We start from the raw sequence: 15,145 nt of genomic DNA, 5'->3' as shown, positions 1-15,145 counted from the left end.
CAATAGTATCATCAAATATAGGAAAATAATAAACTCTGAAGGTAGTTTCCCTGTTTAATGGGAACTTGGTATTCTAAAATTTTGAAGTCAGAAATTAAGATAAATGAGAAACCACAAAATCTGTGCTAAATGGGCTTTGGAAAAAGTTTTGTGACATCATAATACTGCATTTGATGGGATTTTTTGGTCACAAGTGACAGAAACTCAATTCAAACTAACTTAAGGCTTACAAAAGTGAGGAGGGCATGTACTGGTTCACATGATGAGGACAGGACAGGCAGGGTCAGCGCGCCCTAGGTAAGACTGAAAATGCAGGTGGACCTCCCCTCTATCAGGGCTGGGGGCGGCTCCAGAGACGTGGTCTTCCAGGCTATCACTCAAGAAAGATTGTCTTCTCCTTGGGCTTCCACATGGGGCATTTTGGGGTGGACCCTAACTGCCTCTCGCAATCCATATGCTCTCCACTGGTTCTGTCAGCCACCGACACGTAGTTCACACACCTTACAGTTCACCTACTGAAAGTGGGGTTTGTCTATTTGCAGAGTTTTGTGACCATGCCACTAACCATTTAGACTATGTCCATCACCCCAAAGGAACCCTTTGAGTCAAGAGTCCCTTCCCAGTACCTCTGACCCCCAGTAGTTTTGTTTCCCATAAAAATCCTTCCATACAAATCCTGCCCTGATCCAGAGCTGGTGTATCAACTCATTTCCCAATGACAAGAAATAGCTCAGTATCATTCTCAAGATCCCGAACTATGAATTCAGCCTCTGTTTATCCCTGTACTGGTCTCAGGCGGAGGCTCCCTCCAGGCTGTGGCTCTGGTCTGCCCGCTGGTCGTGGCCAGGCCTCCGCAGGGCCTCCAAGTCTTCTTGTGACAAGGGAGGGAGGGAGCACCTGCTGTCAAATGTCCCATGAGGACAACAGATAGATGCCACAGAGGGATTCTCTTTGATTCTTTGCACCAGCTGATCTGCAAGCTGCATGTCTGGGGCTGGTGGCAGCAGTGGCATTGGCTGGGTTGTCATGTTGCCTCCTATTGCTGGGGTTAGTGAACACTCAGCTGCTTCCCCAGGTCCTGCCTTCTGCTTAGCCCCCACCCGGGGTCCTAACCCCACCTGTCAGCAGTCCAGATGCCCTCTGGGCCCCGCACCTGTGTGCACACCGGCCCCTGTGTGTATGCTGGCACATGTGCACACACCAGCACCTGTGTGCACCCTGGCACCTGCGTGCACGTTGGCACCTGTGTATACTGGCACCTGTGTGCATGCCAGCCCCTGCGTCCATGCCAGCACCTCTGTGCACGCTGGCCCTTGTGTGCACACCAGCCCCTGCATGCGTACTGGCCCTGTGTGTGTACAGGCCCCTGTGTGTGTACTGGCACCTGTATGCACCCCAGCACCTGTGCGCACCCCAACACCTGTGCACACCCCAGCACTTGTGCACACGCTGGCCCGTGGGTCATCTCCCCTGGCCTGTGGGTCATCCCTCCTGGCCTGCACAGTCTGTGGCTGCTCAGGGCACATGTCATGGGCATGGAAGTCGTTAACCGAGTCAATCAGGAAGTGAGAGAACGTGGGAACGTATGAGACGGTGCTGTGGCTGTTGCCTGTGTTTTCAAGTATAGGAGTGGATGAAAATGAACACAGGTCAGGACAGATCCAGAAGGGAATGAGTAACTCTTCCCTATTATTGATGATGTGTAAACAATGAAAGAGTAATAAAACTAACAATGTAACAGCAACAATGACTTTTATCAAGCACCCACCATGCCCCAAGTGCTGCCCTAAACCCTTGAAATTTGCTAATTTGTTCACTTTTTACAATTAGCATTGATTTGATAGTATGGTCAGCTGAGAAGTGTGTGTGCATGTGTGTGTGGAAATTTCTAGAAGGTTCTTAGCAATGGTCATCTCTGCATAACCATTAGTTGAGTTACTGCTTGAAGTGCCTGTCTTAAAGTAAAAAGGAATTAGAGGGATCCCTGGGTGGCGCAGCGGTTTGGCGCCTGCCTTTGGCCCAGGGCGCGATCCTGGAGACCCGGGATCGAGTCCCACATCGGGCTCCTGGTGCATGGAGCCTGCTTCTCCCTCTGCCTGTGTCTCTGCCTCTCTCTCTCTCTCTGTGACTATCATAAATAAATAAAAAAATTAAAAAAAAATTAAAAAAAAAAAGGAATTAGAGAGTCAGAGGTGAAATTGAAAAGAAAGATGATTTAAAAATTCTAATAGATTCTTTTTTTTTAAGATTGATTGATTTATTTAAGAGAGAGAGCACAAGGAGGGAGGGGCAGATGGCGAGGGAGGGGCTCCCCGTCAAGGGAAGAGCCTCCTGTGCGGCTCAATCTGGCGACCCTGAGATCATGACTTGAGCTGAAATCAAGAGTCACACGCTTTACTGACCGAGCCACCCACGTGCCCTCAAATTCTTGTAGCTTCTGACAACAGTTTCTTTCAAATGAGTGGAGGACCAGGGAGACGGTGATTTATTTTCACCGATAAAGTTGTTGCTCACATATGCTTGGCTCCCTCTTTGTGTGTGTGTGTCTCCTGTGTGTTTTGTGTCCCACGTGCCCACACCTGCCGGTCCTGCCCTAGAGGACAAGCAGCACTGGGGCGGGGCGGAGGGAGGCCCAGCCCAGGGCGGTGGTGCCAGGCCTTGGCGAGCAGACAATCGGCTACCGCGCTCAGAACCCATGGCGGAGTCGAGTGGGAAAGCGAGCTACGTCCTCAGTCACGTTTGTGTGTGTGTGTGTGACAGATGGTGTTTTGACACCTCTGCACTGTCCTTCCACGTTGGTCACCGTAACTGCTCTCCCCGGCCTGGGGCAGGCGTGCAGGGAGGGCGGCCCGGGGTCCCCTCTGTCTTGGTGGTCGTGGGGCCGGGGCTTGGGGAGGAAGAGCGTCCAGTGAGCAAAGGGCTGGGCTCTGCTCCAACTGTCCCTGGACCTTCCCTTCCAGACTACACGACGCTCACTCCTACCACCTTCCCAGACACCTGCTGGGTAGGACAGTGGATGGCAAGTGTGAGCATCGTGGAGAAGGGGTGGCCCCTTGCGGACCGGCACCACCTCTGTCTGGGATAGAATGACACATGGGCGTGTCAGTCTGGTTCCCTTCTGTGTCCCTGGAGGAATTCTGGGCTCGTGGGACCGTGACCGTGTGCAGTCCTGGCTGATGCGCTGGTGGGGGGCCCCAAGTCTCGCTGGCGGGGGAGGGCTTGGTCAGTCTGAACAGGGCCACAGTGGGATCTGCAGGGACAAACCCTGGAAGACCACGGCCCCCCATCCCCCAGCAGCCTATGGGGATAGCCTCTGCCCCTTTGGGGTGGAGTCTTTCTGGAAGAGGCCTGGTTTGGGAACCTACCTTCCCTGCCCCTGCCCTTCCCGGGGCCAGAGCCCGCCTGACGTCTGTGGCCTGCTTCCCACACACCGAGTTTGGGGCAGTGGGAGTTCTCGGTGCCTGGGCCTGAATGTCTGTGTCTCCCCAAAGCCCTGCGCTAAAGCCCCGCCCTGCAGCGGGACTGTGTTTGGAGGTGGGAGGTGATCCACCCGATCTTGCGGTTTGGGGTGGGGCTGCAACCCAGCCAGACTGACGTCCCCTAGGACGAGGAGGTCATACCAGAGCCGGCTCTTTCCTGCGCTACTCACGCGCTGCAGGCGAGGGCACAGCGGGAAGGTGGTGTCTTCAGGCAGAGGGGAGACGCTTGGGCAGAAACCAGATCCGCAGCATCCTATCTTGGACTTGCAGCCTCCGGCGCTGTGAGAAGTCGAGTCTGTTTCTCAGGCGGCCCACCCCGGGGTGTCTGGCCGTCCGAGCAGACGGAGACGTTGTGGCCCTCACCCACGGCCCGCTGTGTGCTCATCATTCCCCCGTTGGGCACCCGCTCCCACCCGCCACCTGGAAAAGCCGGCGCCCGCCCCCAGAGCCAAGCTCTGCGGAGCATCTGGTTCCGATCCAGTCCCACGGGGAGAGATGGGCAGCGCCAACCCGAAACCGGGTGCTGCAGAGTCAGGAGGGCCCCCGGACCTGGTAGGCGCAACCAGAAGCGATGCCGCCTCGCTCCGCACCCGGCCGGGCACACGCGCCTCAGTCAGCTGGTGTGAGGGGTGCAACTGGAGTCTTACCCGAACCCACTTTATTTGGCAGGAGCAGGTCAGTCATCCTGGTATGTCAGTGGGAAGCCCACCCAGGGGTGACAGCGGCGGAGCGCCCCCAGAGCGCCACCTGCCTCGTGCCCCCAGCTGAGGCCGTCGCTCCTATGAACGCTTCCGTTGTAAGTGGTAAATAACCAGGGAAAAATCATTACTTTATGGAGCTAATGCACCGCATGAATACCTTCCCCAGAATATTTTCCAAAAATCTTTTAGGAAACGGGAATTTATGAGTAACCTTTCAGAATGGGAATAACTGAGGAGATGCCTCCTGGAGGTTAATTCTCTTTCAAGATTGTGGAATCTCGCATTCGGTGAATGAGGCTCAGATTCCAACCGCGTGATCTCAGGTGAAGCATTTAACGTGTCCGAACTGCAGTTTCTTCCTTCGCAAAATGAGAAAACGACTCACACTCGCTGTCTGAACGTGAATGGACACTTATAACGACCAGTGCTAAAACGTGTGGCACAATCTCTGCGAAGCGCCCGTGTGGGTGACCTCAATAATGCAACCGTCATGACCCACCTCTGGGCGCGTCCAGCCAGCCCACCTGCCGTTCCGTGTGAGCCAGGCCAAGATGAGCAGGCATTTGTGTCTGTTGTCCTTAATTCTTTCTTAAAGGTGGAAATAATTGTAGCAATTTATTTCTCAAATAATGAAAAAGCAGTTTGTCATTAATATGTCGTTACTCACCATTTTAGAGAAGACTGTTACGGGCGTAGCAGAATGTAGAGAGACTTGGGCTAGAATTTTATCAGTGCCTCTTCCTTTCTCTGTTATCTTAGGAAAATTTTTCTGCTTCCCTGAGCCTCCATTTCTGCATCCATGAAATGGACACCTTCGTACCTATTTGGCAAGGGTCCCGTCGGGAGTGTTGGGAGGCGTTGGCCTTCCAATGGCTGGAATATTGCCTCATAAATTCGCTAAGGCTTTTGCAACGTTAGGAAGCCAAAGATATGCTTTAGCTAGAGCAAGAGGTCGATTTTACTAAACTTGAAGGCTAGAAAAAACTATTTGCTGATTCACTGTGTTTGCTGAAGAGACAGGCTTTCTGTGTTTCTGTGCTAAAGATTTATTCAATCTCTTATAGTTTAATTAAAGAACGCATGTTTGCAGCCCATTTGTGTGTGTGTCACTTTGCCTCTTTGTCTTTCCATACTTTCTAGGAGAGAGTATCTTTCTTGGGGGGAAAACTGTGTGCAGGCAACATTGCTGAGATGTTTTATACTTTGAACTTGACTTGAGGATATTTATGGCTGGCGCTCGGGTTTCAGGTAGTAGAAGGAGAGGCGGGTGGCCAATCCCAAGGCGGATCTGTTCAGGTCATTTGCTTCTTGCTGCCCACTTTTTAGCCCCCTCACCCCCACGAGGGTCAAATGGACCCTTGGGGAGTGTCATAGCCCTGGTTAAGATTTCCTTGTGCTCCTTGGCTGCTGGAGCAATTTGAGTGAGAGCTACTTTGCACATGCACGTGGCGCTCACACATGTAGACCATCAGAAGACTGCAAAACCCTGCCCTCCCTCTGTGCAGTTGCATCTGAGCAGGACCAGGATGATAAGGAACCCTCTCACCGCTGGATTGTTTTGTTCATTACCTCAGTGATGTATGTGGCTTGTTGTTTTTGTGCCTCAATGTGATGTTAGTACCTACAAAAAGGCAAATGTGTGAGAATGCTTTTAAAGCAAAATCCATTTTTGCAAAGGTAATGATGTTCTAAAATTGGAAAAAGTGCAACTCAAGCAAAAAGAAATGAAATAAACCCTAAAATGACTGAATTCTTCTTCTTTCTGGATTTTCTGAGCAGTTAAGTTTTTTTTTTTCAATGTGCTATCAGATTGCTTCCATTATTTAAGAATATTTTTAACACAGGAAAAAGTTAATAAGTTTCATATTTTATATTTCACAATGTTATCCAATCGTCTTCCGTTGTTCCAGATGTTGGCTTGCGCCGCGAAACCAGGCTTATGGTTTAAAATGGATCCTATAGAAGGATTCATTCCAAAGCCCCGAAAAAACGCTCAGGCTCTGCGAGGGCCTTGTATATTGTCACAGGAACCCTCTACAAACATGCACCCAGATTTGAACAGCACAGAACTCACTGGGAATGATGCGAGATGGAGACTTTTTAAATGTCATGTTGATATTTGTATAAATGAAGCCTTGGGGGTAAAGAAACTACGAGAAAACACTCAACTGGAGTTTTACTTTGTGGCAGACCTGCATAAGCAGGCAGGTGGAAGCGTCCAGAAGGACTGGCTGGGCTCGTTGCTCTGTGTGTCTTGAAGAATGTCTATGTGAAAATGCCAGAAGAAAAATCTGTTGTTCTCTTGCAGGTGCAGACGGATTTCTGAACAAGCACTGTGCCCGTGTGCCCTCACATTCCTTGGCTCCCTGCCTCTCGGGGAGGACGGGGCAGGTGGTTTGTGACATCTATGGTTTCTAAACACCAGCAAAGAAGCCAGGAGAATGTTCTTTCTCCTTGGCGGGGTTGGAGGAGTAGCTGAAATGGCCACCGGCTCGAGAATGTTTAAGTGTAGGCCTGCCTGTAATTGGTCACCCAGGTTCAAGCTGATGTAGCACAGAGGCCCACTGCTCCTAGGTCTGACCAGGGGAGCCTGAGCAAAGGCAGATTCACAGCAGGCCAAAGTGATGCCTTGCAGACTGGCCCTGCCTCTAACAAGCTGTTGAGAGGAACCAGTGTCCATTTCCCTGTGTCCCTGGGGACCCCCACTCAGGAGACTTCTTGGCCCTTCCCTGGCTTTCTGCTTGGCCACAAGCTCCAGGGGACCCTCCTCTCTCCATTCTCTGAAACAACCACCCTCTCCTTGCCTCTATGACTCTTGTTTGTCTCTTCGGTGGCTTGTTGCTCAGTGGGGTCCTGGGTACTGCCAAACCAAGGGGGACAAGACAGCGCACCCCTCCCTCTGCAGAGACCCAATGATCCCCGGGGACTGAGAGCCCAGCCACTGGCCTCCACTTGTGCAGGCGTTTCCTGGGGTGGCTGTCACAAAGCACCACAGACAGCAGCTCAAACTGCAAGAATCTCCTGGCTCATGGCTCTGGAGCTGGAAGCCCAAGGTCAAGGTGTCTGCAGAGCTGGTTCATTCCAAGGCCAGGAGGGAGAGGATGTCCCAGGGCCTCCTCCAGTCTACAGTGCTCTTTGGCTTGTGGGCGCCCCACTCCCATCTCTGGCTTCATCTTCACGTGGTCTTCCCCCGACATGTCTGTCTCTGTCCACATGTCCAAATCTCCCCTTGTGGTGAGGACACAGTCTCACTGGGTCAGAGTCCACCCTAATGACCTCACCTTAAGTGGATCACGTGCAGGAACTACTTCCAAGTAAGGTCCATTCACAGGGACTGGAGCCAGGACTTCAACAGCTTTTGGGGGGACATAATTCAAGCCAGAACAACTTTCAGGGTTGTTGCTCTGAGCCTGGTGCACCTGTAGGGGCTTTGCAACACCTGATGGTGGCTGGGCACAGGGTCTGTACCCCAGGTACAGCTGTCCAGGGGAGAAGAGGCCGCACCTGTGTGAGGATCGAGGCCGGAGCTCTGCATAAGTCAGTGTCAGAGAGGATGGGGAACCTTGAAGGCAATCTGGGATCTCATAAGTCAATGGCAGTGACATCCAAGACCTGTCACAGATGTTCTCATGGCCACTGATACACCTCTTACTGCAACACGAATTACAGAAAAGTCTTCACTAAGGAATAGGGCACAGTAGCACCAAGACACATCCAGTGATTAAGGAGGGATGAGGCAGGCCTCCATCAGTTTTGCAAAAACAACTCTTTGCAGGATAGTGTGGAAAGTTGAAAGACACCTGATCCTGCTCTATCTTCTTGGGAAAATTGTTCCAGAAAAGAAAAAAATCCAGTAACACCAGAAGCATTTATTGTTGAGTCTAAGGATTATTACATAACTTGTAATTATAACTTATATATTGTGTAAAATAAATTAAAATGACTTTATTTATATAGTTAGGTTTCACTTGTTTTCAAGATAAAACATCAATAGAACTATTTTTTTCACTATTAGCTTTCATCCTCTTTTAAGGCAAGGAAGGCTTCATCTGTCTGGGAACAAATGTCCTTGAATGACCCTGATGTTCAGTCTCTCCCGTCACCTCCTGAGTTAAACTCAATCTCCTCCAAGAATGGCAAGTGATGTGTTATCTGGATAAGAATATAGGACACACCACAGAAGTTTTAATTTTGCTTCCTGTCATAATAGCTGGTATATAGATTGGCTTACATTTCACAGCACCAAGTATGGGATATGGATAGATTCCTTCAGCTGAAGATCCCAGATGGCTACCTGTCAGCCAGCTCTTTCTGGAAGGAAATCCAGGTATGCGAAGTGTGATGACCAGGGCAGAATCATGGGATCTAAAACTTTGGAATTTTAATCTCAATTTAGATTTTGACATGCCCTCAGTTCTTCCATCAAAGGAATGGGGACAATATCAATATACAAGGGAATGGGGACAATATCAATATACAAGTGTCTCCTGTTACAAATAATGCAAAATTTAAAATCACCGCAAAATAGTTTCTGAAAACATTAAGACGTTAAAATAAAAACTGAAGGCACTGAGATAGTTTGTGAGAGGTAATGCCCCAAAGTGGAGGACTTCCTAGTGATCCAATGGCACTGGGATGAGAAATATCCTACACTCATCTGGGTAGTTAATGTTTGGTACCCATGTTACTCTAAATAACTTGTACATTTATAAGCAATGGGGCAGAATGGGATGGAATGTGTAAAGAGTTAAAGTAGCCTTGATTGCATGCAGAAGAACAGTGAGCCAGCTGGGGCTGTGGGAGGAGCTCTGTGGTATCAGAAGGGTGATTCCCGAGGAAGGGATATGATTGGCTTGTTTGAATAATTCTGTGAGCTTCCAGGGACGTGAATCCCAATCCTGGGGAATGAAGAGGCACTGTGTTTGGTGCCTGAGGAGCATTGTTTGGAAGAGGACTGTGTCCATGGGAGCAGAATGGGGAGGGGAACACACAGTTAGGCCATTTGAGGCCCTCCGTGTATTGCCAGATGTCCAGGCACACAAATTCTTGGGCTTTAATTTTAGGTCTTATGTCATGGTTAAGAGCAGGGAGTGTGTCATTTCTGGTTACACAGAAGCCTGAGGCCACTGTGTTGGAATGAAATGGATAGAACGAGGAGAGAAACATGCATACGTAGTGTTCCTGGCCGGGCCACCCCAGCTAGTGTCTGGGAATTTTCTACAATTAATAGATTGGTGTTGACTAGGTAGGTGGGAAAGGGTGAGCAAAAGAAGTTATTCCTCTTGCGATGCCTGGGTGGCTCAGTTGTTGAGCGTCTGCCTTTAGCTCAGGGTGTGATCCTGGTCCTGGGATCGAGTCCCACATCAGGCTCCCTGCATGGAGCCTGCTTCTCCCTCTTCCTAAGTCTCTGTCTCTCTCTCTCTGTCTTAAATAAATAAATAAATAAATAAATAAATAAATAAATAAATAAAGTCTTTAAAAAATAAAGCTATACCTCTTGCTTTGTTGGCTGGATTGGGCCTGAGCTTCCAGTTGGAAGCCTTCAGTGAATACATTGGGAAAAACTAGCATTAAGGGAGGTAAATAAAAGGTCCATAAGGGAAAGTTTGTATTTTTGGCAGAAAGACCTGGGTTAGGAGCTAGAACACTCAACTTCATTTCACCACAAGGAAAGCATTCATCCCTGAAGTCATGGGATGTTCCCGATCTAAAGGGGAAATCACAGCAATACCAGCCCACTTGTGAGAATAAAATGAGACAATATATGTGCAAAACTATGAAATGCTTTTTGGATGGAAGATATTGTTGTTGATAAGACATTATAATTCATCCTTGGCTTCGATTGGTTTTATTGTGAATGTGAATAACTATTTTAAGTTAGTACTGGATGGTAGACTAAAAGAGATTTTCAAATGTCGTTTTGTTGTTTAAAAGAGTGCATATTTTGAGTGCTCTTTTAAAAAAACAAAAAGTAGAAATGATACACATTTTTATTTGGACTTTTTTTAGGAGACAGGTCATTTTAAAAATAAAGAGATGATCATCAAAATCAGACAAAGACATTACAAGAAAAAATACAGACCAATTTTTCATAAACACAGGTACAAAAAAATCCTCAGAATAATATTAGTAAATCAAATCCAACAATGCATACAATTATACACCCACAACCAGGTGGATTTATCTCAGTGATGCAGTCTCAACATTTGAAAATCAATTAGCACAATCCATCATATCAATGGGTTAAAGAAGAAAAATCATGTGATCATATCAATAGATGCAGAGAAAGCATCTGACAGAATCTAAAGCTCATTCATAATAAAAATTCTCAACACATCAGGAATATAGGAGCATTTCCTCATACTGATCTAGGAAATCTACAAAAAATCTACAGCTAATAATACCACTTAATTGTGAGAAACTCAAATCTTTCCTGCTGAGGTCAAGGAAAATATTGAAAACAAATGGAATTTGAAATTAAAAGCATATTCCCATTTACATTAGCATCCCTCCAAAATGAAATATTTAGATATAAATCTAACAAAATATGTACAAGATTTATATGAGGAAAGCTACTTTGATGGAAGACAAAAGTAGAACTAACTAGATGGAGAGATAGCTCATGTTCATGGATAAGGAGACTCAATATTGTCGATGTCATTTCTCCCCAACTTGATCTATAGATTCAATACGATCTAGTTAAAATCCCAGCATGTTATTTTGTGGATACTGACAAACTGATTCTAAAGTCCAGATGGAGAGGCAAAAGACCCAGAAGAGCCAACACAACACTGGAGGAGAAGAACCGTATAAGAGAACTGACACTACCCAACTTCAAGAAATTACTATAAAGCTGCTATAATCAAGACAGTGTGGGGGGAAAAAAGACAGTGTGGTGTTGGCAATGGAATAAGTAAATAGATAAATGGAACAGAATGGAACAGTGTCCAGAGATAGACCTTCATAAAATCATCTGATCTTTGAGGAAAGAGCAAAGACAGTATGATGGAGCAAAGATAATCGTTTCAACAAATGAGGCTATATATCTACATGCAAAAAAATTAATCTAGACACAAGCCTTACATCCCTACCTAAAAATTAACTCAAAATGGACTACAATCCTAACTGTAAAATGCATAAAACTCCTAGAACATAAGAGAAGAGTGTCTAGATTCAACACCAAAGACACAATCCATTAAAAAAAAATTGATAAGCTGCAGCTCATGAAAATGAAAAACTTCTGCTGTGAAAGGCAATGTTAGGAGAATTAGAAGCAAGCCTGGGAGAAAATATTTTCAAATGTTTTCAAGATTTAGCACATCTGTTAAAAGACTTGTTATCCAAAAGTATAGAGAACTTTGAAAACTCACCAATAATGAAATGAACAACCCAATTGAAATATAAGCAAAATCTCTGAACAGACTTCTCACCAAAGAAGATATACAGATGGCAAGTAAACACAGGAAAAAATGTTCAACATCACATGTCCTCAGGGAAATGCAAATTAAAGCCACAATGAGAACCCACCATGCACCTATCAGAATGGCCAAAATCCAGAACACTGACAATGCTGGTGAGGATGTGAAGCCACAGAAGCTCTCATCTACTGCTGGTGGGGATGCAAAATGGTGCAACCACTTTGGAAGATGGTTGGTGGTTTCTTACAAAACTAAACATCCTCTAACCATGAAATCCAGCAATTATGATCCTCGATATTCACTCAAAGGATTTGAAAACTCACATCCACACAAAAACCTTCACATAGATATTCATAGTGACTTTATTCATAATTGCTGAAAGTTGGAAGCAACCAATATGTCCTTTGGTAGGTGACTGGATAAATAAACTGTGGTGCATCCAGACACGGATTGTTATCCAGCATTAAAAAGAAGTGAGCTATCCAGCCATGGAAAAAACATGGAGGAAACTTAATGCATATCACTCAGTGAAAGAGGCCAATCTGAAAAGGCTGCCTACTGTATGATTCCAACTCTATGAAAAGACAAAACTATGGAGACAGTAAAAAGATGAGTTATAGCTAGGAATTGGGTTGGGGGGAGGGATGAACAGGTGGAGCACAGGAGATTTTTACGGCAGTGAAAGTATTCTGTGTGATGCCATTGTGGTGAGTATGTGACATTATACAACCCCTCAATTGCCCATGTCCTGTGATTGTAGACGTGTGGATGCCAGATGTAGGTCTGGCCTTCAGGGTGGCAGGCTAGCCCCTGTGAAGGGACATGGACTGCCCACGGAGCATTAGAGCTGTCAGGTTGTCTTCATGGGGACCTGGGCTTTGGGCAGAGTCGGCCTGCCAGCTGCACCTCCAGGGCTGGAGTGTGGGTCTTGGAATCAGTGGCTTCTTGTTGGATCCGGGGTGGGATGTGGTACTCATTTGGTGGCTTGCTGCGTCCAGGGACAGGCACTGTTGGTCCTGCCACCCTGTCAGTGCCTGGTGCAGAGCCGCACAGGTGTGGGTAGTGACCTGTGTGAGGGTTTGCAAGTACTCATGAGGTAGAGGCTCCCACCTAGCAGCTGGTGGCCTCACGCGGGGTTGGAACCCGGGAGGGTGCAGCAAGGCCAATGCAGCAGTGAGTTCAGCCTGGCAGCTCCCATCCTCTGCTGTCTCCTGCAGCCTGGTGGCCCTGGGCTGGGGAGAGGGACCCCTGTGTTCACAAGCTCCAGGAGCTCTACTTGCCTTCCCGGAGTCTCATCCGGGACTCCAGTAGACCCGTGAGTCAATGCCGAATAAGGCTCTCCAGCCTCGGCTCGAGGACACTCCCATAAATCAGTGCACAGCCCTCACTCTGGTGGCTGGAAACCTCCTGGAGCAGGTGGAGTGGCCACCCCCGTCCTCAGGCCCCCAGCCGCTCAAACGGTGCCAGATCAACACATGCACAGAGACGATGCCTCTCCTTTACTAATGCACACTGAGCGCCTCTTCCACAAAAATAAGGAGACACTTTGTCTTTGTGTCTGTCATCCCTACAGATGCACTCTGCGTTTGCTGAACTGCTTACCTGCTCACTTGTACCTGCTCATGAGCTGCCAAACATGGGGGTTCCCACTGCTGACGAGGGTGTGGACTCCCATGGAAGATGGAAGTGCCCCAAGAAACTAGGGTACCCACAGTCAGGTGACACACGTGATTCCTCGAATGCCTATCCTGTACAAGGCGCCCTCCATGGGTCTCAGAAAGCCAGCTCAGCTGCCTGTGGTGCCACAGAAGCCGGGAGGGCACCTGGCCTGGGCTGGCCTGCAGTTGGGAGCCATCCCCTCGCCACACCGGCTCCTCCTTGGGCCAGATGTCTGCATTCCTCAGTTTCAGGCCTCCTTCCTCCTCAGTTGGGCCCTCCAGCAGTTTCTCTGGCTCCTCTTGCTCTCCCTTTCCTGGAGTGCCCTCCTCTGTGAGTGCCCCTGCAGACAGAATAGAACCAGCACAACAGGGATGCTTTGCCCGAGGCAGTCCCCTACCCAGCTTCACCTCTTCCTGCTCCATCAGGAGCCCACAAGCCAGTCCAGAGATGGTGTGGATGGTGAAGCTTACAACTCCCTCCCCTCCTGTAGGGAGCCCCAGACAGCCCCGGCTCTCTCATCTCTCTTCCTGCTTGTATGGGCCTCAATTTCTGTCTTTGGCCCTTGAAAGGTTATCAGTGGAAATAGGAGGTCACAGAATCCCACACACCTTTCTAACAGGTGGAATGAGTAGCTCTTCATCTAAGGACCTGAGTACTGGAACACCCACGGCCCTCCATCTTCATTCGAGGACCTTTGAGGGGCGCCTGGCGGCTCCGTCGTTGGAACATCTGCCTTCGGTTCAGGTCATGATCCCGAAGTCCTGGGATGGAGTCCCACGTTGGGCTCCCTGTTCAGCGGGAAGCCTGTTTCTCCCTCTGTCCCTACACCCCCCTGGCTCATGCACTTTCTTTCTCTGTGTGTCCCTTTCTCAAATAAATAAATAAAATATTTTTTTAAAGACTCCTTGAGAAATTAGTCTACTTGAAAATGAGTTTAAGGCATTTCATGTATGTCTATTTTCATGGCATCATTCCGTGATATCCTTCTTCCCACCTCAGCCAAACCCCCTGAGGGCAGAAATCATTCATGCAGGTATATGTTATCCCCCCATATGGCTGGTGTGATGTATATTACTACGAACATAAATAAACTTTATTAAGACAGAGCTCTGAAAATGGGACAGTCTCCCCAGTTTTACTCACTCTGATAACCAGAGTATTAATGTTAATATTCTGTGTGGCTGAACACATCCAGCTATTTATTTGTTAATAGTGTTTGCAGGAGCTCTTAGGTTCTTTATTAAGACAGAAGGAATTTGTTAAGGTTGCCTGAAAACAACTCATCTAGTTTATATGTATATCTTTAAATTTTATTTATATTTTTATATTATATATATATTCATAGATATATGTAAAACAGACAAGAAAATATGGATTGGCTCACTAAGGAAACAGTGCTAAGTGACCTGGAATCTGTTCCCTATGTCCTAGTCTTGTCTCTGCTAGTAACCAGTCGGTTGGGAAAGTTATCTTGTGGCCTTCAATCTTCTCCTCTTTCTTTTTTTTTTAATTTTTATTTATTTATGATAGTCACAGAGAGAGAGAGAGAGAGAGAGAGAGGCAGAGACATAGGCAGAGGGAGAAGCAGGCTCCATGCACCGGGAGCCCGATATGGGATTCGATCCAGGGTCTCCAAGATCGCGCCCTGGGCCAAAGGCAGGCGCCAAACTGCTGTGCCACCCAGGGATCCTTCTTCTCCTCTTTCAAAGAAGAGAGTCCCAGTAGAAATGTTGTAAGGTCATGAAATGAACCTCTATTCAAAATGGTAGCAGGTCCTTAGTAAGCTCTTGAGGAACAAGGGCAAGACTTCAGCTCTGAGTCCTGCCTCTCTGAGTCTCTTACTGGGACCGAGGAGCAAACGACTTACTTCCTCAGGAGCCCCCCGCCT

At 47.8% G+C, this 15,145-nt stretch overlaps 1 long non-coding RNA gene across 1 annotated transcript; it reads left to right on the top strand.

Moving 5' to 3' along the window:
* Window positions 1-223: 223 nt before the first annotated feature.
* Window positions 224-14,118, top strand: LOC140610638 (uncharacterized). Its single transcript, XR_012012236.1, has 3 exons — window positions 224-297; window positions 13,172-13,316; window positions 13,877-14,118. It is a non-coding gene; the product is annotated as an uncharacterized lncRNA (long non-coding RNA).
* Window positions 14,119-15,145: the final 1,027 nt, after the last annotated feature.

This window comes from Canis lupus, chromosome 1 (assembly GCF_048164855.1).
Source record: "Canis lupus baileyi chromosome 1, mCanLup2.hap1, whole genome shotgun sequence".
Lineage (NCBI taxonomy): Eukaryota > Metazoa > Chordata > Mammalia > Carnivora > Canidae > Canis > Canis lupus.
Note: the sequence above shows the minus strand (reverse complement) of the source record. Positions and strands in the feature narration are given on the sequence as shown.